We start from the raw sequence: 24,414 nt of genomic DNA on the forward strand, positions 1-24,414 counted from the left end.
TCAAAATTGGCAAAGGTGAAGTCAAGCTTTCACTTTTTGCAGATGACATGATATTATACATGGAAAACCTGATGACTCCACCACGTCTGCTAAAACTGATACATGAATTCAGCAAAGTCACAGGATACAAAATTAATGTACAGAAATCAGTTGCATTCTTATACACTAATAATGAAGCAACAGAAAGACAAATAAAGAAACGGATCCCATTCATAATTGCACCAAGAAGCCTAAAATACCTAGGAATAAACCTAACCAAAGAGGTAAAAGATCTGTATGCTGAAAACTATAGAAATCTTATGAAGGAAATTGAAGAAGATACAAAGAAATGGAAAAACATTCTGTGCTCATGGATTGGAAGAATAAATATTGTTAAAATGTCAATACTACTCAAAGCAATGTACACATTCAATTCAATCCCAATTAAAATTGTACCAGCATTCTTCTCAAAGCTAGAACAAGCAATCCTAAAATTTGTATGGAACCACAAAAGACCCTGAATAGCCAAATATTGAAGAAGAAGACCAAAGTGGGAGGCATCACAATCCCAGACTTTAGCCTCCACTACAAAGCTTTAATCATGAAGACAGCATGGTATTTGCACAAAAACAGACACATAGACCAATGGAATAGAATAGAGACTCCAGAATTGGAGCCACAAAGTATGGGCAACTAATTTTTGACAAAGAAAGGATATACAATGGAAAAAAAAAGACAGTCTCTTTAACAAATGGTGCTGGGAGAACTGGATAGCAACATGCAGAAGAATGAAACTAGACCACTTTCACAAAAATACCATTCACAAAAATAAACTCAAAATGGATAAAGGACCTGAACGTGAGACAGGAAACTATCAAAACCCTAGAGGAGAAAGCAGGAAAAAACCTCTCTGACCTGAGCTGCAGCAATTTATTATTTGACACATATCCAAAGGGAAGGGAATTAAAAGCAAAAATGAACTATTGGGACCTCATGAAGATAAAAACTTCTGCACTGCAAAGGAAACAATCAACAAAACTAAAAGGCAACCAACGGAATAGGAAAAGATATTTTATGTCTTACTAAAGAGCCCAGCCTCAGCTTTACTCTTCAAAAATTACCTCATTCTGCCATCCCACTAATCTTCCTACATGTAACTGCAGGTCCCTCAGATTTTAAATAGATAACTAAGATCCATGAATTATGTATATAGGGAAAGATTAAGCCCTCATATTCTACATATGTGTGTCTTTATGTGTGCATGAGTGGGTGGGTGGATGTTTAACACAGAATGAAAAGGCTGTAGGGTTTTGACAAGGAGTGGGTTAAGAGCTTGACAGCCTAAGAAGGCATCATAAAGACTAAATGGAATAACAGATATCAATGCCTTACTGTCATAAATTTGTGCTTTGTGCTCTTGGTTGCATTCCTTATTGCTCGGGTACAGAGAATGGATGCAGGACTAATGTTCAATCATGTGGCCAGATACAAGGGAAAATGATTAAAATTAGGGCTATCAAAGGGAAATATGGTATAATGGCATATTCTGTACAGGCATTATTTCTGAAGACAAAGCCACCAGTGTCAGAGTGGTGAGAAGGAGAGTGTTGGGGAGGAGAGGGACAGAATGGGGTCCTCTGACCTCAGGAGAGCCTTCTAGGAGCACTGGCTTCTCCTTTGTCTCAGCTCCCTGTAGAAATGGGGGTGGGTCAGAGAGGTATGGGAATGTGGGTTTGTTTTTTGTTCTCCCTCCATCATCTACCCCCTCTCCTTCCTTCTAATTTTGAGGTTTTGACAAATTGCACCGTGTGTCTCTTATAGATCAGCATGAACTTAGCTTTAAATGATCGACCCTCTTGGTTTCTCTGGTTAATATCTTCAAACATTTGTGGTTACTGAGTTCCAATATTGGTTAATTGGGCCCCTAGAGCATATATGTTACAGATCATGTAAAACTGGAAATGTAAAGGAGATTTTATTTTTTTAATGTTTTTACCTTTTAAAATTTTTTTGAAAGAGGAGAGAGAGAGAGAGAGAGAGAGAGAGAGAGAGAGAGAGATTGAGAATATTAGCAGGGGAGGGTAAGAGAGAGGGAGACAGAGAATCGCAAGCAGGCTCTACACTGTCAGTGCAGAGTCTGACTCCGGGCTTGAACACACTAACTACAAAACCATGAGTTGAGCTGAACTGGAGAGTCGGACATAACAGACTAAGCACCCACACATCCCAGAAAGGAGATTTCAATTAAACAAACTGAATAGTAATACTGGCTTAGAGGGCGGAAACAGTATCAGAAATAGAACAAAATAGTAGTAGGTTTGGAAAGTTGCTTCCACTTCGGAAATGTCCACTACTTCCCTATTAGGTTCACTTCACACTCCAATCCTATATAAAATTTTTGCATAGGATTAAGAAGACAGCAGATATGAATAAATCCACTGCAGAATGCTTGAAATTGTGGCACTTCAGAGAATGTGGTGTCCAGACTGTGTGTCTGGAGAGATTGTGCATGAGAACCAGCTGCTGGCAGGCATGGGGTATGGTGTGGGGGAAGAAGACAAGGGGAAGTCTTCTTTGTGCATTAGGGGTCTCCCTGCTGGGCTTTGTACACCAAGGGATCCTCTTTGTGCATGTTCTCTTTTCTTCTTTCACAGGGGCAAACTGATGGGGGAGGAGTATGGGGGTGAGGGAGATGCTGGCTGTGCTGTTTCTCCATTCTACCCCTCCCCACCTATTCTTCTTCCTAGGCTTAAGAGCCCTAATCATCTATTTTATATTCTACAACTGTTCCGACTTAAATTGCCTCCACTTAAGTTGCCTTAATTTGATGATTGGCTACAGAAAGGTCTGAAGGGATCTCTGGTTCCTATGTAGAATAAAAGGTTAATAAAAACCTTGAGAGTCTCTGGATTCAGACAGCAAATTGCTTAAAGCTGGGGCTGGACAATACGAATTAATGTAAGGAGAGAGGAGTCTTAGTGAAGGCTGAATGAATAAATCATTAAAGCTTCAGGTAGCTCCATCAAGATTTCTGAAATAGTGACATCCACGTTCATTATTTGACATCCCCCAAACCCAACATTCTGTTGCTGCCAACAGGCAGGGATGTACTTCATATGTGATATCCCTACTGTTTGACAAGACTGTAAGCACAATGTTAAGATTGGGGGTATTCTTGGGAAATCTGGAGTGCGGGTCTGTGTCTGTGAGAGCTTTGTTTCTGAGAACAAATGTGTGGACAGACAGCTGGGAGGGAGCGGTGCTGGAGGGAGGGGCAAGCGGTGAGCCCTCCCGTTGAGAGGAGGGGGCTTCCGGCCTTGCACTCTCTTTGATGCCTGGCAAGTTCTTCATTGTGCTTGTGTCTCCTTTAGGGTCACAGCAGAAGCAAGGGTGGGAATCGTAGGGAGATACAGAGGGCTAATGCTCTGCCTACCCTTCTAACCCGCCATTCTTTCCTTTAGGCTGACAGCCGTTCATCAGCCATTTTCTATTCTATTACTATGAAGACAGCCTTCAGTGGCTCCAAATAAATTGCTTTTCTTCCCATCTGCTCCCCATCCAAATACAACTGTGAGTGTGGACATTTGGGATGGAATATTTGAGGTCTTCGATTCAGGTGTGGATGAATGGAGAAGTCCTGATCATCTATGGTTTAAGATGTGGAATTAAAAGGCAGATGGAATTCGACAAGAGGTGAGTTAAGAACTTCATAGAGCCAAGGGTGACTTCAAGAACAACTCAAAAGAAAAAAAGAAAAAGGAAAAAAAAAACCCATAGCCTTAGGAGACTCTACTATCAGAAATGCAAATTGTGTTCAATGAAAGCCTTTCCCCCACTTTACCTCTCCATTCCCAGAAGCATGCCTAGTTCAGGACTGGTACAGGGTACTAATGATATTCTACATAATTATCCAAGAAGAGGCCACAGTAGGTATAGTTTGGCTCAGCCCAGTGTCATATCCGTGCAGGTGTTTTTTTGTTTTTTGTTTTTTTGTTTTTTTGTTTTTTTTTTTTTTTGCTTTGTTTTCTTTTGTTTTGTCCTTTTGAAGACAAAGGTGATTAGTTTGCTGGAAGGGACTTTTTTTTTTTAAACATTTTCTATGTTCATTATTGTAGTAAAGCTTAAATGTTTTAAATTGGAACTCTTGAGTAAAAGCTGATTTCAGGCACATGAGTAAAACTGTGTTTCTGAAAACAAAGCTCCTGACTGAGGAACCACTTGTGTTTGCAGCAGCAGAGGGGGAAGGGTGGGGGGCCTGTGTCTCTCAGTGCTGGGAGGGGTCTTCTGGGAGCATGCTTGCACACTTCTCTCCCTACATTGCAGTGTCTGGTAGCGTCTTGCACTGGCCCTGGGCTCTTCTTTGGGGATGTTTGTGCAAAAGAGGAGAGGAGGCTGTGCATTTGTCGTCATCTCCCTGTTTTCTCTCTCTTCTCCTTCCCTCTTAGTGGCATCACGATTATTAACAAACCATTTCTCATTTATCACTCCAGATGTAAACACTTAACCAGAATTACAAGTCTCTTGCATAGGCTGTTGTATTAACTTCACCAGTTGTCTAAGCTTTGGAATGGCTTTGCATGTTTAGACGTAAAGTTAGTTCAAAATTTTACAGACCTCATCATCTTGGAATTATGATACAGAATAAAATAATAACTGATATTTCACAAAACATAATTAAAAGCATGAGGGGATGAGGACAAATTTGAGCACTGCTTCCTGGTGACCTCCCTTCTCAGTTAACCCTCTTATTCCCAGTAGCTTTTTCAGCCTTAAGGCAGGAAGAATGGGGCGCTGAGCACTTACAGATACATGAATGGTTACATTGGGCCTCTTTAAGGGGATTCTGTGCAAGTTTCTATTTAAGAGAAAGATGATGTCAACCCCATGGAATAATAGAGAGTGTGCGGGCTTAAGAGTATGAATTGTCTAGTCTGGGGAGTAATTTTCCTCAAATCAAAAAATAATCATAGGGACAGGTTCTTTCCTTCACTTACTGCTTTCAACTATGAATGTGGAGTGATGAGAAGGTTGTGTGGTACAATTCTATGGGTTTTGGTGAATTCATCGTGTAATATATACACAATTACAATGTCATACAGAATAGTTTCACTGCCCTAAGAAAAATCTCCTAGGCCTCAGCTATGCAATGGTGCATCTCTATGAACCCATGACACAGCTGATAGAAGCACCCTCTCCACAGTTTTGCCTTTTGCAAAATGTTATATAAATTATTTTTGCATTTATTTATTTTTGAGAGAGAGAGAGACGGTGTGAGTAGGGGAGGGGCAGAGAGAGAGGGAGACACAGAATCCGAAGCATGCTTCAGGCTCTGAGCTGTCAGCACAGAGCCTGACAGGGAGCTCGAACCCATGAGCAGTGAGATCATGATCTAAGCTGAAGTCAAAAGCTTAACAAACTGAGCCACCCCGGCAGTAGGTGGATAGCATTTCCAGATTGGATTCTTTCATCTGGTAATACACATTTAAGGTTTCTCCATGTTTTTGCAGAGCTTGATAGCCCATTTCTTTTTATTACTGAATAGTATTCCAATATAAGGATATACCGCAACCTATTTATTCATTGAGGGACATCTTGATTGTTTCAGTTTTTACTGATTATGAGAAAAGTTTATGTAAAGCTTTATGTAAAAAAGCACAGGATTTCTATGGATGTCAGTTTTCAAATCAACTGGTCAAATACCTAGGTATGTTAATTGTATGGTAATATTATGGCTAACTTTGTGAGACATTGACAAACTATCTTTCACAGTGGCTGTGCCATTTTGGTTTTGTGCCAGCAAAGACTGAGTGCTCCTGGGCTCTGAGTCTTCACCCACAAATGGTTTTGTCAGTTGTTTGGAATTTAGCCATTCTAATAGATGTAATAGTATCTCATTGCTATTTTAATTTGCATTTCTCAAATGATAAATAATGCTAAGCATTTTTATATGCTTATATTTTATCTGCACATCTTTTTGATCTGATGCCTGTTTAATCTTTTGCCTATTTTTGATGCAGTTATTAGATTTATTCTTGTTGAATTTAAGTGATATCTGCATATTGTGGGTATAATATGCAGATATCACTTAATGATATGTGTTATCACTTATCTGATATGTGTTTTACAGATTTGCTATCAGTATGAGGACTGACTTGTCATTCTCTTAACAAATGTTTTTTTGCAAAGTGGTTCTAAATTTTAATAAAGTCCAATTCAGCAATTTTTTATTTCATGAGTCAGGCTTTTGATGTCATATTTAAAAATGCATCACCAAATTCTAAGTCAAATACGTAGTTTTTCAATAAGTCTATGATCCATTTAGAAAATATTTTTGTGTGGTGTAAGACTTCAGTCTAGGTTTATCTTTTAGCATATGGATGTCCAATTGTCCAGTGCTATTTGTTGAAAACCATTTTTTGTCCATTGGATTGTTTTTTTTGCCAAAACTCGGTTAACTATATTTGCATGGGTCTTTTTCTGGGTTCTATGTTCTGTTCCATTAATCTATGGTTTTTTGGGGTGTTTTATTTTTTATTCTTTTTGTTTGTTTTTTGTTTTGTTTTGTTCTGTTTTATGTGTGTGTGTATTTTGTGGGATATTTTTGCCACTACCATACTGTCTTGATTACTGCATCTTTATATTAAGTTTTGAATCTGGTAGTGTGAGTCCTCCAACTTTGTTCTTCAGTTTTATGTTGACTATTCTAGTTCCTATGTGTTTTCATAGATGTTTTGTGATCACTTGATATCTACAAAATGGCTTCCTGGGATTTTGATTGGGATTTTACTAAGTCTATAGATTAAGTTGGAAAGAATTGACATTTTAGCAATGTGAGTCTCTCAATAGTGAATACCCCTCTATTTAGTTAGATTTTACTTGATTTATTTAATTACTCTTATGCATAGAAATCCTGCACGTATTTATACCTAAGCATTTAATTTCTTGGTATTATTGTAAATATCATTTTTAAATTTCAATTCCAATAGTTAATTTTTGATTTATAAGAAGCAGTGTATCCTGCAAACTTGTTATTTTACTTATTAGTACCAGAAGCTTTCTTGTAAATTCTGTGAGACTTTCTACATAGAGAATTATTTCGTCTGTAAATAAAAATATCTTTACTTATTCTTTTTCAATTTGTATGCCTTTTATTTCTTTTTGTCTTATTGCACTAGTGAGGAAAGCCAGTATAATGTTGGATAAGAGTGGTAAGAGAGACATATTTGCCTTGTTCCCGATTATAAGGGGAAAGAATCATCTTTCACCATTATGATGTTATATTTAGATTTAGATTTTAGATGTAGATATCTTCATGTATACCCTTTATTAGGTTAAGAAAATTCCTTCCATTCCTATTGTTCTCTTTAGATTTTTTATTATGAATAGGACTTGAATTTTGTTAAATGTTTTTATGCTTTATTGATAGGATTGTATTTTTTCCTTTTTCAAACTGTTAATGTGATGAATTATATTGACTGATTTATAAATGTTGAACCAGTCTTTCCTTTAATTAATATCTTCTGGTCATCCTATATAATCTTTTTTATACATTGCTAAATAACATTTTATTAAAGATATTTGAATCTATGTTCTTGAGAGATACTGGTATTTAGTTTTCTATTATTACAATGTAATTTCCTGGTTTTGGTATTAGTAAAATGCTGGTCTCATAAAATGAGTTGGGAAGTGTTCCCACTAGTTCTATTTTGGGGAAGATATTGCAAAACGTTTGTATTATTTCTTCCCTAAATGTTTATTAGAAGTCATCACTAAAACCATCTGGTCCTAATGCTTTATTTTTTTGAATATTTTTTTTAATTTTTTTTCAATGTTTTTATTTATTTTTGAGACAGAGACAGAGCATGAACGGGGGAGGGGCAGAGAGAGAGGGAGACACAGAATCGGAAACAGGCTCCAGGCTCTGAGCCATCAGCCCAGAACCTGACGCGGGGCTCGAACTCCCGGACTGCGAGATCGTGACCTGGCTGAAGTCGGACGCTTAACCGACTGCGCCACCCAGGCGCCCCTTGAATATTTTAATTATCAAATCTTAATGGGTATAAGACTATTCAAGTTATCTATTTCTCCTTGATTGAGTGTTGGTACTTGTGCCTTTCAAGTAATTAATCCATTACATCTAAGTTATCAAACATATGTACATTGAATTCTTTACTGTATGACTTTATTGTCTTTTTAATAGCTATAGAATCAGTAGTGGTTTCTTCTCTCATTTGTAATATTGGTTATTTGTATATTCTCTCTTTTTTATTAGCTACCCTAGCCAGAGGTTATCAAACAAACAATCATATTGATTTTTTCCACTGTAATTTCTATCCTTATTCTTTAGTAGGTAAGATTTTTTTTACTGCAAATATTTATTCTTCTCTATTCTCTCTTTCTTAATCATTCTGATATTCCAGTTATGAGTAGGTTATACCTTTTCATATTGTCACATAATTTTTTGATTTATTTTTTTTAATTTTACTTTAACTTTCTTAAAAATTGAAGTAGAGTTGATACACAATGTTGTATTAGTTTCAGATGTTCAACATAGTGATTCTGCAAGTCTGTACTTTATGCCATGATCACCACAAGTGTAACTACCTTCTGTCACCATAAAATGTTGTGCTGTACTTTTTTTTTTATCCCAGTGACATTCTTTCCATAACCAAAAGCCTAAATCTCAATTTTTTCATTTTTTTTTAAATTGAAGTATAGTTCACATATAGTATTATGTCAGTTTCAGGTGTAAAATGTAGCAAATCAACTATTATAAACATTACAAAATGCCCATCACAATAAGTGTAGTTACCCCCTGTCACCATACTTTTATTACAATATTATTGAATATATGCACTATGGTATACTTTTCATCCCTATAAGTTATTTATTTTATAACTGCAAGTTAGTACCACTTAATACCCTTCACCTAGTACATCTATCCCTGCATCCTCTTCCCTCTGGCATGTGCAACTGTTCTTGATATTTAGAAGTCTCTTTGTCCTTTTGTTTTGTTTTGTTTTGTTTTTTAGATTCCACATGTAAGTTAAATCAAATAGTATTTGTCTTTCTTAGGCCAAGTTATTTCACTTAGCATAATAATCTGTAGGCTCATCCATGTTGTTATAAATGACAACATTTCATTTTTTATGGCTGAGTAATATTTCATTGTACATGTATGCCACATCTTCCTTATCTATTTACTATAAATGGGCACTTAGGTTGATTCATACCTTGGATATTGTAAATAATGCTGCAATAAACATAGGGGTACATATATCATTTCAAATTGGTTTCATTTTATTTGGATAACTACCCATAAGTGGAACTACTGAGTAGTATGGCATTTATATTTTTTAACTTTTTGAGGTACTTACATATTCTTTCCATAGTGGCTGCACCAATTTATATTTTCGATAACAATGCACAAGGGTGTTTTATTTTGTCCACGTCCTTACCAACACTTATTCAATCTTTCTTTCTTTCTTTCTTTCTTTCTTTCTTTCTTTCTTTCTTTCTTTCTTTCTTGTTTTGTACCCATTCTGACTGGTATGAAGTTATATATCATTATGTTTTGCTTTGTTTTCTTCTTTAAGTTGATTTATATATTTTGAGAGAGAAAGTGGGGGAGGGGCAGAGAGAGAGGGAGAGAGAGAATACCAAGTAGACTCCCTGCTGTCAGCACAGAGCCTGGCATGGGGCTCAATCTCATGAACTGTGAGATCATGAACTGATCACAACTGTGAGATCAGGTCTTTTTATTTCAAATTTTTATTTAAGTCCTAGTTAGTTAACATACAGTGCAATATTGGTTTCAGGAGTAGAAATCAGTGATTCGTCACGTACATACAACACCCACTGCTCATCATAACAAGTGTCCTCCTTAATACCCATACCCATCTATCCCACTATCCACCAACCTCCCTCCATCAATCCTCAGTTTGTTCTCTATCTTTAAGAGGCTCTTACAATTTATTTCTCTCTCTCTCTCATTTTTTTCTGCCTGCCATATGTTTATCTGTTTTGTTTCTTAAGTTCCACATGTAAGTTAAATCATATGATATTTGTCTTTGACTGACTTATTTTGCTTAACATAATGCCCTCTAATTCTATCCTTGTTGTTGCAGATGGAAAAATTTCATCATTTTTGATGGCTGAATAATATTCCATTCCATATACATACCACATCTTCTTTATCCATTCATCAATTCCATATAAATTCCTTATACATACCATTCCATATACATAGCACATTCTCTTTATCTGTTCATCAGTTGATGGACATTTGGTCTTTCTCCATAATTTGGCTATTGTTGGTAATGCTGCTATTAACATCAGGGTGCCCCTGATGTACCCTTTCAAATCTGTATTTTTGTATCCTTTGGGTAAATACCTAGTATTGCAATTGTTGGATCATAGGGTGATTCTATTATTAAGTTTTGGAGAACTCTCCATACTTCTCCAGAGTGGCTACACCAGTTATCATTCCAAACAACAGTGCAAGAATGTTTCCCTTTAACCCCATCCTCAGCAAAATCTGTTGTTTCTTGTGGTGTTAATTTAAACATTCTTACAGGTGTGAGGTGGTATCTCATTGTGGGTTTTGATTTGTATCTACCTGACTGTGAATGATGTTGAGCATCTTTTCATGTGTCTACTAGCCAGCTGGATGTCTTCTTTGGGAAAGTGTCTATTCATGTCTTCTTCCCATTTCTTAACTGGATTATTTATTTTTGGGGTGTTGAGTTTGATGATTTCTTTATAGATTTTGGATACTAATCCTTTATCACCTATATTACTTGAAAATCTCTTCTCCCAACCCTTAGGCTAAATTTTAGTTTTGTTGATTGTTTCCTTTGTGCAGAAGCTTTTTATTTTGATGATATCCCGAGAGTTCATGTTTGCCTCTGGAGACATGTCTAGTAATAAATTGCTACAGTTGAGGTCAAATGGTTGCTTTGTTATCTTCTAGGATTTTGATGTTTTCCTGTCTCACATGTAAGTATTTCATTCATTTTGAATTTGTTTTTGTGTGTGGTGTAAGAATGTGGGACAGTTTCATTCTTCTGCATGTTGCTGTCTAGATTTTCCAACACCATTTGTTGAAGAAACTGTCTTTTTTCCACTGGATATTCTTTCCTGCTTTTGTCAAATATTAGTTGACCATATAGTTGTGAGTCCATCTCTGGGTTTTCTATTCTCTTCCATTGATCTAGTTGTCTGTTCTTTTGCCAGTACCATATTGTCTTGATGACTACAGCTTTATAATGTAGCTTGAAATCCAAAATCATGATGCCTCCAGTTTTTTTTTTTTTTTCTCTTTTGCCATTGCTTTGGCTATTCAGGCTCTTTTGTGGTTCCATACAAATTTTGGATTGTTTGCTCTAGGTCTGTGAAAAATGGTGGTGGTTCTTTGATAAGTATTTCATTAAATGTGTAGATTGCTTTGAGTAGTATAAACATTTTTAACAAAACCACTGATGGGGAATAAGGAGAGGGTTTAATTGAGGTTTTAATTTGCATTTCCCTGATAATTAATAATGTTGATCATCTTTTCATGTGTCTTTTCACTATACATTTGTCTTCTTTTATTTTTTTTTTTAAATTCAAGTTTGTTAACATACACCGTAGTGTTGGTTTTAGGAGTAGAACCCAGTGATTCATCACTTCCATATATGAGCACCCAGTGCTCATCCCAACAAGTGCCCTCCTTAATACCCATCACCCATTTAGCCTATCCCTCCACTCACCTCCCTCCCAGCAACCCTCAGTTTGTTCTCTGTATTTAAAAGTCTCTTCTGGCTTGCCTTGCTCTCTGTTTTTATCTTATTTTTCTTTCCCTTCCCCTATGTTAATATGTTTCTAAGTTCCACATATGAGTGAAATCATGATTTTGTATTTCTCTGACTGACTTATTTCACTTAGCATACTACACTCTAGCTCCATCCACGTTGCTGCAAATGACAAGATTTCATTCTATTTGATCGCCACATAAATTTACATCGTGTGTGTGTGTGTGTGTGTGTGTGTGTGTGTGTACATATACACGACATCTTCTTTACCCACTCATAAGTCAATGGATAGTTGGGCTTTTTCCATAATTTGGCTATTGTTAATAGCATTGCTATAAACATTTGGGTGTATGTGTCCCTTTAAATCCACATTTTTTGTATCCTTTGGATAAAAACTTAGTAGTATCTAATTTCTGGGTTGTAGTTCTATTTTTAATTTTTATGAACCTTCATACTATTTTCTAGAGTGGGTGCACCAGTTTGCTTTCCTACCTACAATGCAAAATTGTTCCCCTTTCTCTGCATCCTCACCAACATCTGTTTCCTGGGTTGTTAATTTTAGCCATTCTCACAGGTATGAGGTGGTACACCATCCATTTTTCTTCATTGGAAAAAAAATGTCTAGTCAGGTCCTCTGTCCATTTTTCAAATTGATTATTTATTTTTAAATGTATATCTATATTAATTCTGTATATATTTTGAATATGAACCCCTTATTGGATGTATCATTTGCAAATGATGTATCATTCCCCATTTAATAGATTCTGTTTTTTTGTTGTTGTTTTATTGATGGTTTTCCTTAGTGTGTAAAGTCTTTTTATTTTGATGTAGTTTTAATTGTTATTTTGTTTTTGTTTCCCTGGACCAGATATACACATCCAGAAAAATATTGCTAAGGCTGATATCCAAGACGTACTGCCTATATTTTCTTTTAGGAGTTTTATAGTTTCAAGTCTGACATTTAGGTCTTTAACCTATCAAGTTTATTTTGTATATGGTGTGAGAGAGTGGTCCAGTTTCATTCTTTGGCTGTCCAGTTTTCTCAACAACTCTCTATTGAAGAATATGTTTTATCCCCATTGTATATTATTGTTTTAAGTTTATTTATTTTGAAAGAGAGTGTGAGGGGGAAGGGGCAGAGAGAGGGAGGAAGAGAATCCCAAGGAGGCTCTGCATTGTCAATACGGAGCCCTATGTGGGGCTTGATCCCATAAATTGTGAGATCATGACTTGATCCAAAATCAACCTACTGGTTTAACCTACTAAGCCACCCAGTTGTCCCCCTATGTTGCCTCCCTTTTTTATATCCTGTAACTTTACTGAATTCATTTATTTTTTCTAATAGTATTTTGGTGGAGTCTTTATTTTTTTTCTGTATACGTTATTATGCCATCTGTTACTGTCACACAGTTCTTGAATGATCTATTTTGTTTTCTTTTATGTTGTTGTTAATTCTTTTTTATTTACATTTCAGTTGGAAGGCTTCTATTAACTTAAATTTGAGTTCAATAAGTCTTTCCTCAGCCATGTAAAAAGACTGTCAAAGACATTCTTCCTATCTGTTACTGTGTTTGTCATATCTAGTATTTTCTTGATTCCTTTCTTAGAATTTTCATGTCTCTGCTTACATTGATCATCTATCTCTTCTTGAATGTTGTCTATTTTTCCATCAGAACCCTTACTATATTAAGTATAGCTATTTTATTTTTTTTTAATTTTTTTTAATTTTTTTTCAACGTTTATTTTTGGGACAGAGAGAGACAGAGCATGAACGGGGGAGGGGCAGAGAGAGAGGGAGACACAGAATCGGAAACAGGCTCCAGACTCTGAGCCATCAGCCCAGAGCCCGACGCGGGGCTCGAACCCACGGACCGCAAGATCGTGACCTGGCTGAAGTCGGACGCTCAACCGACTGCGCCACCCAGGCGCCCCAAGTATAGCTATTTTAAATTCCTTGTCTGATAATTCCAACATATGGGTTATAACTGAGTCTGGTTCTGATAATTGAGTTATTTATGCCGTCTGTGTGTTTTCTTCTTAAAGCTTGGGTTTTTTTGTTTTGAAATCTAGATATATTGCATCACCTATTAGGAACTGAGGTAACTAGGACTTTTGTGTGAGTATTTGTGCTAATTTGGTCAGAAGTTGTGTTTTGTTTAATTTTTTTTTTTTTTTTTGTAGCTATAGGTACCAGAGGGTTAAAATTCCTTTATGACTTTGTGTTTGTCTCCTGTTTTAGCTTTGGGAATTCCCTGTGTCTTACTACTTAGAGCATTTGTATCTTGCAGCTGTTTCAGCTGTAATCCACTTCATTATATTGGGACTGTCTTGCTGTGGTCATAAGTTCTGAAAGAGGGGAGCATTCTATACTCTTGAGTAAATATCAAACTTTTGATTTGCATGTGTCTGAGAGATGTGGCTTTCACAACGTGTCTATATCCTTCTTCTAGTTTTAAGGCTTCCCTCAACCCTATGGGCTAATTTTTACTCCCTTTGTTGGTTATGGCATTTTAAATCTATTTCTGTGAATCCTGTATTGACTATCATTTTCATTTTGTTTCATTGTTCTCTTAGATGAGACAGAAAGTCTGGAGGGAGCTGGAGAGGAGAGTAGTTCCCTGTCCCTGGCTTGGATAAGGTTTTAGAATTGTGCTCTTATTGTCCTTCTCTCTGAAGAGTGGCTACACTACAGAGAGGGATTTGAGTGTCTTTCACGACGGTTGCATTATTCCCTTCCACTTCCATCAGGGCTGAGTTTGGGTCTTTCAGAAATACTCACTTTGAGACTCTAATGGAGTTCCTGGAAGAAAGGATTTGGGTTTACTTTAATCCTTATTTCTGCTTCTAATTTTAAGAAATTTTTTCCGGCAAGAGAACAGAAATGAAGTATTAAAGTCTATCAATATATATCAACCCATAACAGGTAAGAAAAAATATGTATCTGCCCCCTGCAGTTCATACCATGTGTAATAAATCCAAATGTGTTAGGGTACTAGATGTGAAAAAAAAATCTAGAAATAATGAAGACTTAGAAAACATTTCTATGATGTTGAGGTAGGGAAATATTTATTAAACAATATTTTTGCTGATGAGATTGTCTTTTTTTTTCTATTGGATACTCTTTCTTGCTTTGTTGAATATTAGTTAGCCATACAATTGTGGGTCAATTTCTGAGTTCTCTATTCTCTTCCATTGATCTATGTGTCTGATTTTGTGCCAGTACCATACTGTCTTGATTACAGCTTTGTAATACAGGCTAAAGTCAGGGATTGTGATGCCTTCAGCTTTGGTTTTCTTTTTCAACATTACTTTGGCTATTTGGAGTCTTTTCGGGTTCCATACAAATTTTAGAATTGTTTATTCTACAACAGCTCTGGGAAGAATGCTGGTGTTATTTTGATAGAGATTGCCTTGAATATGTACAGTGCTTTGGGTAGTATAGACATTTTAACAATATTTCTTTATCCAGTCCATGAGTATGGAATATTTTTCCATTTCTTTGTTTCTTCTTTATTTTCTTTCATAAACTTTCTATAGTTTTCAGTGTACAGACCTCTTACCTCTTTAGGTCCATTTCTGAGTTCTGATTTATTCCCAGGTATCCTATGATTTTTGGTACACATGTAAATGGGATCAATTCCTTTATTTCTCTTTCTGTTGATTTATTATTAGTGTATATAAATACAACCTATTTTTGTACATTGATTTTATATCCTGCAACTTTGCTGAATTCATGTATCAGTTCTATCAGTTTTTTTGGTGGAGTCTTGCAGGTTTTCCATGTAGAGTATCATGTCATCTTGAAGAGTGAAAGTTTGACTTCTTTGCCAATTTGTATGCCTTTTATTTTGTTGTCTGATTACTGAGGCTACGACTTCCAGTACTATGTTGAACACTGGTGAGAATGTTCATCCCTGTTATGTTCCTTACCTTTTGGGGGAAGGCTCTTAGTTTTTCCCCATTGAGGATGGATTTTTCCTGATTATCTATGGATCTTTCATATATGGCCCTTATGACATTGAGGTATGTTCTTTGTATCCCTAATTTCTTGAGGGTTATTATTCAGAAAAGATTCTGTATTTTGTCAAATGCTTTTTTGGCATCTATTGAGAGGATCATATGGTTCTTATCATTTCTCTTGAATAGCCAAATTATGGAAAGAGCCCAAATGTCCAACGACTGATGAATCAACAAAGAACTTGTGGTATTTGTGTACTATGGAATATGACTCAGTGATAAAAAAAACAACAAAATATTGGCATTAGCAATAATGTGGATGGAACAAAAATATATTATGCTAAGTGACATAGGCCAGAGAAAGACAAATAGCATATGATTTCACATATATGTGGAATTTAATAAGCACAACAGATGAATATAGGAGAAAGGAAGGAATGATTAGATAAAAATAGAGAGGGAGACAAACCAGAAGAGACTCTTACATGTAGAGAACAAACAGGATTTCAGAAGAGGTGGTGGGTAGGGAGATGGGCTAAATGGGTGATGGCCATTAAGGAGGACACTTGTTGGAATGAGCACTGGGTGTTGTATGGAAGTGATGAATCACTAGGTTCTACTCCTGAAACCAATACTATACTGTATGTTAACTAACTTGAATTTAAATAAATACATTTTTAAAAATAAAATAAAAATAAAAAAATAATACTTTATTGCAGCAATTTTTTAAGGTTGGCAATTTGGATATCATCAAAATTAAGAACTTTATATTCCCAAAGAACTTATAACCAGAATTTATTTTTTAAAGTTTATTCATTTATTTTGAGATAGAGAGAGGGAGAGACAAAGAGAGGGAGAGGGAGAGAGAGAGAGAGAGAGAGAGAGAGAGGAGGTGCAGAAAGTGAGGGAGAAATAGACTCCCAAATAGGGAGTGTAGGGCCAGTTTGCTTGCCAATTCCTGCCTTCCCTCCCTGTCTCTGAACTCATGGGTGTTAATGCAACTTGTTGGAGGTGTCACCAAAGAGATGAACATAAATGGGAATTCCCATAAACAGCCCTCTCATGTCAGGAAAAGGGGAAAAAAAGTTAACTGTGGGATAGTATGGTTTGGTATAGACCATGAGGGCTCTAACTTTTTGATAGAATAAACATATTGAAGCTCAGGTATTTTTGAACTTGACTTAGAATGAATAACAGTTATTTCCCTGAAGCATAGTGGCACATGTACCCCAATGTTTATAGCAGCACTTTCAACAATAGCCAAATTGGGTTAAGAGCCTAAATGTCTATCAACTGACAAATGAATAAAGAAGATGTCATTTATATATACAATGGGATACTAATTGACAATGAGAAAGAATGAAATTCCGCCATTTGCAGCAACGTGGATGGAACTGGAGGGTATTATGTTAAGTGAAGTAAGTCAGAGAAATATAGATACCATATGTTTTCACTCATATGTGGATCTTGAGAAACATAACAGAAGACCATGAGGGAGGGGAAGGGAAAAAAGTTACAGGGAGGGAGAGAGGTAAACCATGAGAGATTATTGGATACTGAGAACAAAATGAGGGTTTATGGGTGCTGGGGGAGTGGGAAAGTGGGTGATGGGCATTGAAGAGGGCACTTGTTGAGATGAGCACTGGGCATTGTATGGAAACCAATTTGACAACAAATTATATTGTAAAAAAGAAGAAAAAATAAAATGCATTGTGTCTAGTAATAAAAAAAGAATGAATGACAGTTATTGCAGTTTAATATATGGGACCTTAAGATCTGTTGGTTGAGGAAATTGATTAAAGAGAAAAACAGATAGGAATGACAACCAACGTCAGAATCTAAGCTCTTCTTATTGTCAGCCTGTTTCTCATTTTCATCTTGCTGTGCCCTTTTCTGAATGTGGTGCTCAGGACATTGAAAATTATGAACTCATTGAAAACATACCAAAATATTTGCATTGAGATTATCTTAGGGATGAGTCATGCTCTTCTGTGGGATGTGGCAGCTCTGGGCTGAGATGTGTCCTTCTGAAGTGTGAAGATTATTTATGTGCTGCAGGGCTTTCTTGGTACTGTATTCACTTCAACTCAGCACCGAGGGCTGGAGAAAGATGTGAAGAGGAGGGTTGAAGGAGAAATAGGAAAATTATGGCACAGAGTGGACAGAGGGATGCTGGCATTGCTTTCTCCTCTTGCATGGCCCTTGCTCCTGATAAGCTGTAACTATAAATATAGACCAAGCAAGTATACCCATATATATCCATAATCTGCCTACCAACTGCCTATTTCATAGGTGAGTCATGGGAACACCTCACAAAATGTATCAACACAGTGAATGAGCAAACCCAGATAATATAACGGAATGAAGTGGAAAAGAAATAAACTTGAGGAGATGCAACTGAAGAACAATATTGATCCCCAAATGGGTGGGGCGCCCACATTGGCCACATTCTCCATTGAACATGGCTAGGTCTCAGATGGTTTCAATGTGTACAGGGCAGGGACCTCATATGGAGAGAGTAAATATGAGATCTCTAATATTCAATGATGTTTTAATTGTATTAAGCAAATAACGAGCAAAGGTTGGCATCAGACCCATCAGGAAACCAGTTGTATTTCTGTGGTGAGTGCTGGAGAAAGTTTGTTGAGGGTTTTAGGGAATTCAAGGAGAGAGAAGGAGGAGGGTTTTGTGTGGGCATGTGTGGTCTCTGTGCTGCATCTGTACCTACCTTTGACTCATAAAAAACAAGGACAAAAGGGAAATGGCTGTTCATTTGTCACCTTTAACTGACTCCTCTTCTTTTTGGGATCATGTTTATTAGTGGGATAGTTTTTTAAAATAAGTCTTAGTACACAGAATCCTAAGTGTGACTTCAGATTATTTCCTTCAGCTGTCCCTATATTTCCATTTACACATGAAGCATAACTACAGGTGTTGGAGTGTGTGTGTGTGTGTGTGTGTGTGTGTGTGTGTGTGTGTGTGTGAAGGATATAGCTTAGATATAGGATACAATAACTCACCTTGACAATCTATGAAAAATGATGTGGGATGATAAGACAGCTGTACTTTCACAAAGATTGATTTCAGGTCTTTGAAGATAAAATTTCAGGGGGACTGAATGGAGAAGGCCATTCAGGATTAAAATCCATCTACAAAATCTGTGCTCCGCTCCCTAATGGCCCTGTTTCTTATCTCAGCCTGCTGTTGCCCAAATATTTTTTTCTCTAAGAAGAGGCAGAAATGAGGGGCCAAGGGGATGGTGTGTGTGACTCATCTTAGCCCAAGGCAGTATGCCTGAAATTGGATCCACAATTTCCTTAAATTGTTTTTGAGATACCTGGTCTCCACAGCCATCCCTGTAAGGTAAATGCATGGTGTGTGTGTGTGTGTGTGTGTGTGTGTGTGTGTGTGTGTGTGACCTGGAGGCCATCCTGCATCCTAGGCACTTGTTTGCTGCCCTGAAAGATTTGCAATCAAGTCAGGCCTAAGGAAGTCTAGCTATAACACTGGGAGTAAAGATTTTTTTTTAATTGGAATTTTGTATAACTTTTTTTTAATTTTAATATAGTTGACATGCAGTGTTACATTAGTTTCAGGTGTACATCGTATTGATTCCACTTTTCTATATCTTATGCCATGCTCACAAGTGTTGCTACCATCTGTCACCATACATTGCTGTTACAATGTCATTCACTATATTCCCTATGCTGTGTATTTTATTCCCATGGCTTACTCATTCCATAACTGGAAGCCTGTATCTCAGTCCCCTTCACCCATTTTGCTCTTCTCCCATCCCCTTCTCTCTGGTAACCATCAGTTTATTCTCTGTATTTATAGTTCTGATTCTGATATTTGTTTGTTTGTTCATTTGTTTGGTTTTTTAGATTCCACATGTTATTGAGATCATGTGGTATTTGTCTATTTCAGTCTCTTTTACTTCACTTACCATTACACCCTCTAGGTACATTCATGTTGCTGTGAATGGCAATATTTCATTACTTTTTATGACTGAGTAATATTCCATTGTATGTGTGTGTGTGTGTGTATGTCACATCTTTTTAAAAAATGTTTATTTATTTACTTTGAGAGAGAGAGAGAGAGAGAGAGAGAGAGAGAGAGAGAACGAACAAGCAGAGAGAGAAGGAGAGGTAAAGCATCCCAAGCAGCCTCTGCACTGACAGAGCATTTCACCTGAGCTGAAGTCAAGAGTTGGTTGCTTAATTTACTGAGCCACTCAGGCACCCCATATCACATCTTTATCCATTTGTCTATTGATGGACTTTAGGTTGCTTCAATATCTTGGCTATTGTACATAATTCTGTAATAAACATGGTGGTACATATATCTTTTTGAATTAGTGTTTTAATTCCCTTTGAGTAAATTCCCAGTAGTGGAATTATTGGATCATATGGTATTTATATTTTTAATTTTTTGAAGGACCTTCATACTGTTTTCTACAGTGGCTGTACCAATTTGTGTTCCCACCACAAGTACACAAGTATTCCTTTTTCTCCACATCTTGGCAAAACTTGTCCTTTCTTTTTGTTTTGTTTTGTTGTTTGTTTGTGTTTGTTTCTTTGTTTTTTGTTTTTGTTTTGTTTTGTTTTTATATTAGCCAACCTGACAGATGTAAGGTGATATTTCATTGTGGTTTTGATTTGCATTTCCCTGAGAATTAGTGATTGTAAGCATCTTTTCATGTGTCTGTTGTCCATCTGTATGTCTTCTTTCAGAAAATGTGTATTTAGGTCATCTGCCCATTTTTAAATCAAATTATTTATTTTTTTGGTCATATATGTTTTGGATATTACCCATTATATTTTGGATATTAACTCCTTATTAGATATTTAATCCATTTTGAGTTTATCAGTATGTATAATATAAGAAAGTGGTTCAGTTTTATTCTTTTGAATGGAGCTGTCCAGTTTTTCCAGCACCATTTACTGAAAAGACTGTTTTTCCCCACTGTGTATTCTTGCCTCCTATGTCAAATTAATTAACCATTTAATAATGGGTTTATCTCTGGGCTCACTTTTCTCTTCTGTTGATCATGTGTCTATTTTTGTGTGAGTACAACACCTTTTTTATTACTACAGCTTTGTAGTAAACCTTGAAATCTAGGATTGTGATACATCCAGTTTTATTCTTCTTTCTCAAGATTGATTTGGCTTTGGGGGGTCTTTTCTAGTTGCATACATATTTTATCGTTATTTTTTTTAGTTCCATGAAAAAGTGTTGCTGGTATTTTTACTGGGATTACACTGAATCTGGAAATTGCCTTGGGTAGTATGGACACTTAATAAATATGAATTCTTCCAATTCATGAGCATGGAATATCTTTCCAATTGGATGATGTTCAACTTCTCTCATCAGTGTTTTATCGTTTTCAGAGTACAAGTCATTCACTTACTTTTGGTTAAGTTTATTTCTAGTTATGTTACTCTTTTTGGTGTAATTGTAAATGGAATTGTTTTCTTAATTTTTCTCTCTGCTAACTCATTATTAGTATAGAGAAATGCTGCTGATTCTGAGTATTAATTTTGTATCCTGAATCTTTATTGAATTAATCACTTTAAATAGTTTTTATTGTAGTCTTTAAGATTTTCTATGTACAGTATTATGTCATTGCATTTAGTGACAGATTAATTTCTTCCTTACCAATATAGATGCTTCTTATTTATTTTCTTGTCTAATTGTTATAGGTAGGGCTTCCAGTACTATGTTGAATAAAAATGGTCAGAATAGGCATCCCCTTGTCCTGTTCCTGATATTAGAGGGAAAGCTATCAGTTTGTCTCTATTGAATATGATGCCAGCTGTGGGTTTTTCATAAATGGCCTTTATTATGCTGAGGTATGTTTTCTCAAAAACTACTTTGTTAAGAGTTGTTATTATAAATGGATGCTTAATTTTGTCAGATGCTTTTTATTTCTCTATTGAGATGACCATATAATTTTTATCCTCTGTTTTGTTGATATGGTATGTCACATTGATTGATTTGTGAATATTTAAGCATCCTTGGATCCCTAGAATAAATGTCACTTAATTGTGGTGAATGATCTTTTTATAATGTATTGTCGAATGTGGTTTGCCAATATTTTACTGAGAAGTTTTGTTTGTATGTTAACGACAGATATTGGCCTGTAGCTTCCTTCCTTCCTTCCTTCTTTCCTTTCTTTCTTCCTTTCTTTCTTTCTTTCTTTCTTTCTTTCTTTCTTTCTTTCTTTCTTTCTTTCTTTCTTTTTCTTCCTTCCTTCCTTCCTTCTTTCCTTCCTTCCTTCCTTCCTTCCTTCCTTCCTTCCTTCCTTATAGTGTACTCTTCTAGTTTTGGTGTCAGGGTAATGCTGGCTTCACAGAACATATTTGGAAGCTTTCCTTCCTCTTCTACTTTTTGGAATAGTTTGAGGATGATAGGTATTAATTCTTGTTTAAAGTTTGGTAGAGTTTGCCTATGAATGCATGTGGCCCTAGACTTTTGTTAATTTTTTGATAGTTTTATATTGCTGATTCAATTTCGTTACTAGTAATTGGTATGTTCAAATTTTCTATTTCTTCCTGGATTCAGTTTTTGTTCATATGAGTCCTTTTTCTTTTCTTCTTGATGAATCTGGCTGTGGGTTATCAATATTGTTTATCTTTTCAAAGAACAGCTCTTTGTTTCATTGATTTTTTTCTTTCTTAATTTCTTTCATCTCTATGCCATGTATTTCTGCTGTTATCTTTATTATTTCTTTCTTCTATTTACTTTGGTCTCTATTTGTTCGTCTTTTTTTTAGTTCCTTTAGGTGTACAAACTGTGACTCGAGTCTTGACATGACTAATTGTTCCTACTGTCAATTTTCAGAATCACTGCCTGGCAGAGGGGAAGGAATAAAGTGCTCACAACTGGCTGTACAGGAACAACGGGCTTCTTGATGTTTGCTTAATCTTTTTGATGGACTGTAGCATCTTCTTCATGTCTTTGTCTCTTTTACAGTTGGATAGGGTGAACAGGGGTGCCTCTCCATGCTGGAGGGTTTTTCAGGAGCACATCTCCATGCTGTGCTTTACCTGCCCTGATTCATTGAAGGGAAGATGAGGGAAGGTGACTGTTTGCTTTAGATTTAAAGAAAAGTTGCAAAGATTGTACAGAGTTCCATTATATCACATACCCAATTTTCCCTATTATTGACATCTTCAGTTAGTAAGTTACCTTTGTCATAAATAATGAACCAATACTGATATGTTATTACCTTAGTTTATACCTTATACCTTTTTGTTGTTGTTGTTCCAAGATCCCATCCAGGACACCACATCACAGTTAGTCATCATGTTTCCTAAGTCTCCTTTTGGCTGTGATAGATTTTCTGTTGTTTATGTCCTTGACCATTTTGAAGAGTACTGGTCAAGTAATTTGTAAATTTTCCCTCTATCAGAATTTACCTAATGTTTTCCTCATGATTAAATGGGGGTTATGGATAATGTTCCATTTCATCACATCATATCAAGGTCATATGTCATCAGTGTAATTTATCACTGTTGGTGTTGACCTTGAAACCTGGTAATGTTTGTCAGATTTCTCCACAGCAGTTACTCTTTTAATCCCCTTTCCATACTCTAATCATTGGAAGGAAATCACTTTGGACAGCCTACACTTGAGTAGGGAGTTATGCTCCTCTCCTTCAGGGTAGAGTATCTACATAAATTATTTGGAATTCTTCTGCATGCAATTCTTGTTTCAAACTTCTGATCTCTAAACTCCCTGAGAGATATGAGCTACTCAAGTGTAAACTAATAAAAATCAAGATATTTAACTGGAAATTTCTTTTTTTATTTTTTTAATATTTATTCATTGAGAGAGAGAGAAACAGAATCCAAAGCAGATTCCAGGCTCTGAGCTGTCAGCACAGAGTACAACATGGGGCTCGAACCCACAAACAGTGAGATCATGACCTGAGCTGAAGTCGGACACTTAACCAACTGAGCCACCCATGGGCCCCTAATTTGAAATTTCTTATATAAACTGGTATCCAGGCTTAACTTTGTTAAAATGTTGTTTTTAACCCCATGAGTGAAGAAAATTGGTAGTAGGTATCTGGGAGAGTGCTTAGAGAGCTAGGGTGGAGCACAGTTCTTTACAGAACTCACACACTAACTGTGGGCATGAGTGGATTATCCCAAGTACCTTCATGCATAGAAATGGGTAAGGAAGGTTGTGAAAGGGAAGGCATACTGCATATGGGTCTGGGGGAAGGCGACTTCAGAGGTAGTTCCCAGCACAGGATGTGGGAGCCCCAATAAAGTGAGAAAAATATCAAAGGACAGTATCCAGCACAAGATTTGGAATGTGTGAAAGTCCATTCTCCAAGAGTGAAATCCTGTTTTCCAATATCCTTAAAAATGTTCTTACTTAGTGTGTCTATAATATGTAACCATTCTCCCATGGCAGCTACATTTTTTTTTCTCTGTGCCTTCTCACCTGTCTCAGAACCCATATCCTGCCAGGCCCCGCAACACACATATTCCTTCTTCAGGCCCCTTTAGTTCAGATACTCTACGCAGGGCTGCCCCTTACATAGGGCAAATCACACAGGATTTCTCACCACCTTTTTTTCCCTAATATTAAAAAAAAAAAAAAACAAAAAAAAACCTATGTGATTTACAGGCAGATTTGTACAGAGAAAGGTCAGGATGTCTGAAAATTGAGC

General features: G+C 36.3%; 1 long non-coding RNA gene across 2 annotated transcripts in view; it reads left to right on the forward strand.

Annotated features, from left to right (window-relative positions):
• Positions 1–2,846: 2,846 nt before the first annotated feature.
• LOC109500553 overlaps positions 2,847–24,414 on the forward strand; it is a 141,073-nt gene continuing 119,505 nt past the window's right edge. For both annotated transcript variants that reach the window (XR_006598968.1, XR_006598966.1), the window contains exon 1: positions 2,847–3,672. This is a non-coding gene — a long non-coding RNA (uncharacterized LOC109500553). The remainder of the gene's footprint in view (positions 3,673–24,414) is intronic.

The sequence above is a fragment of the Felis catus genome, chromosome B3 (assembly GCF_018350175.1).
Source record: "Felis catus isolate Fca126 chromosome B3, F.catus_Fca126_mat1.0, whole genome shotgun sequence".
NCBI classification, from domain to species: Eukaryota; Metazoa; Chordata; class Mammalia; order Carnivora; family Felidae; genus Felis; species Felis catus.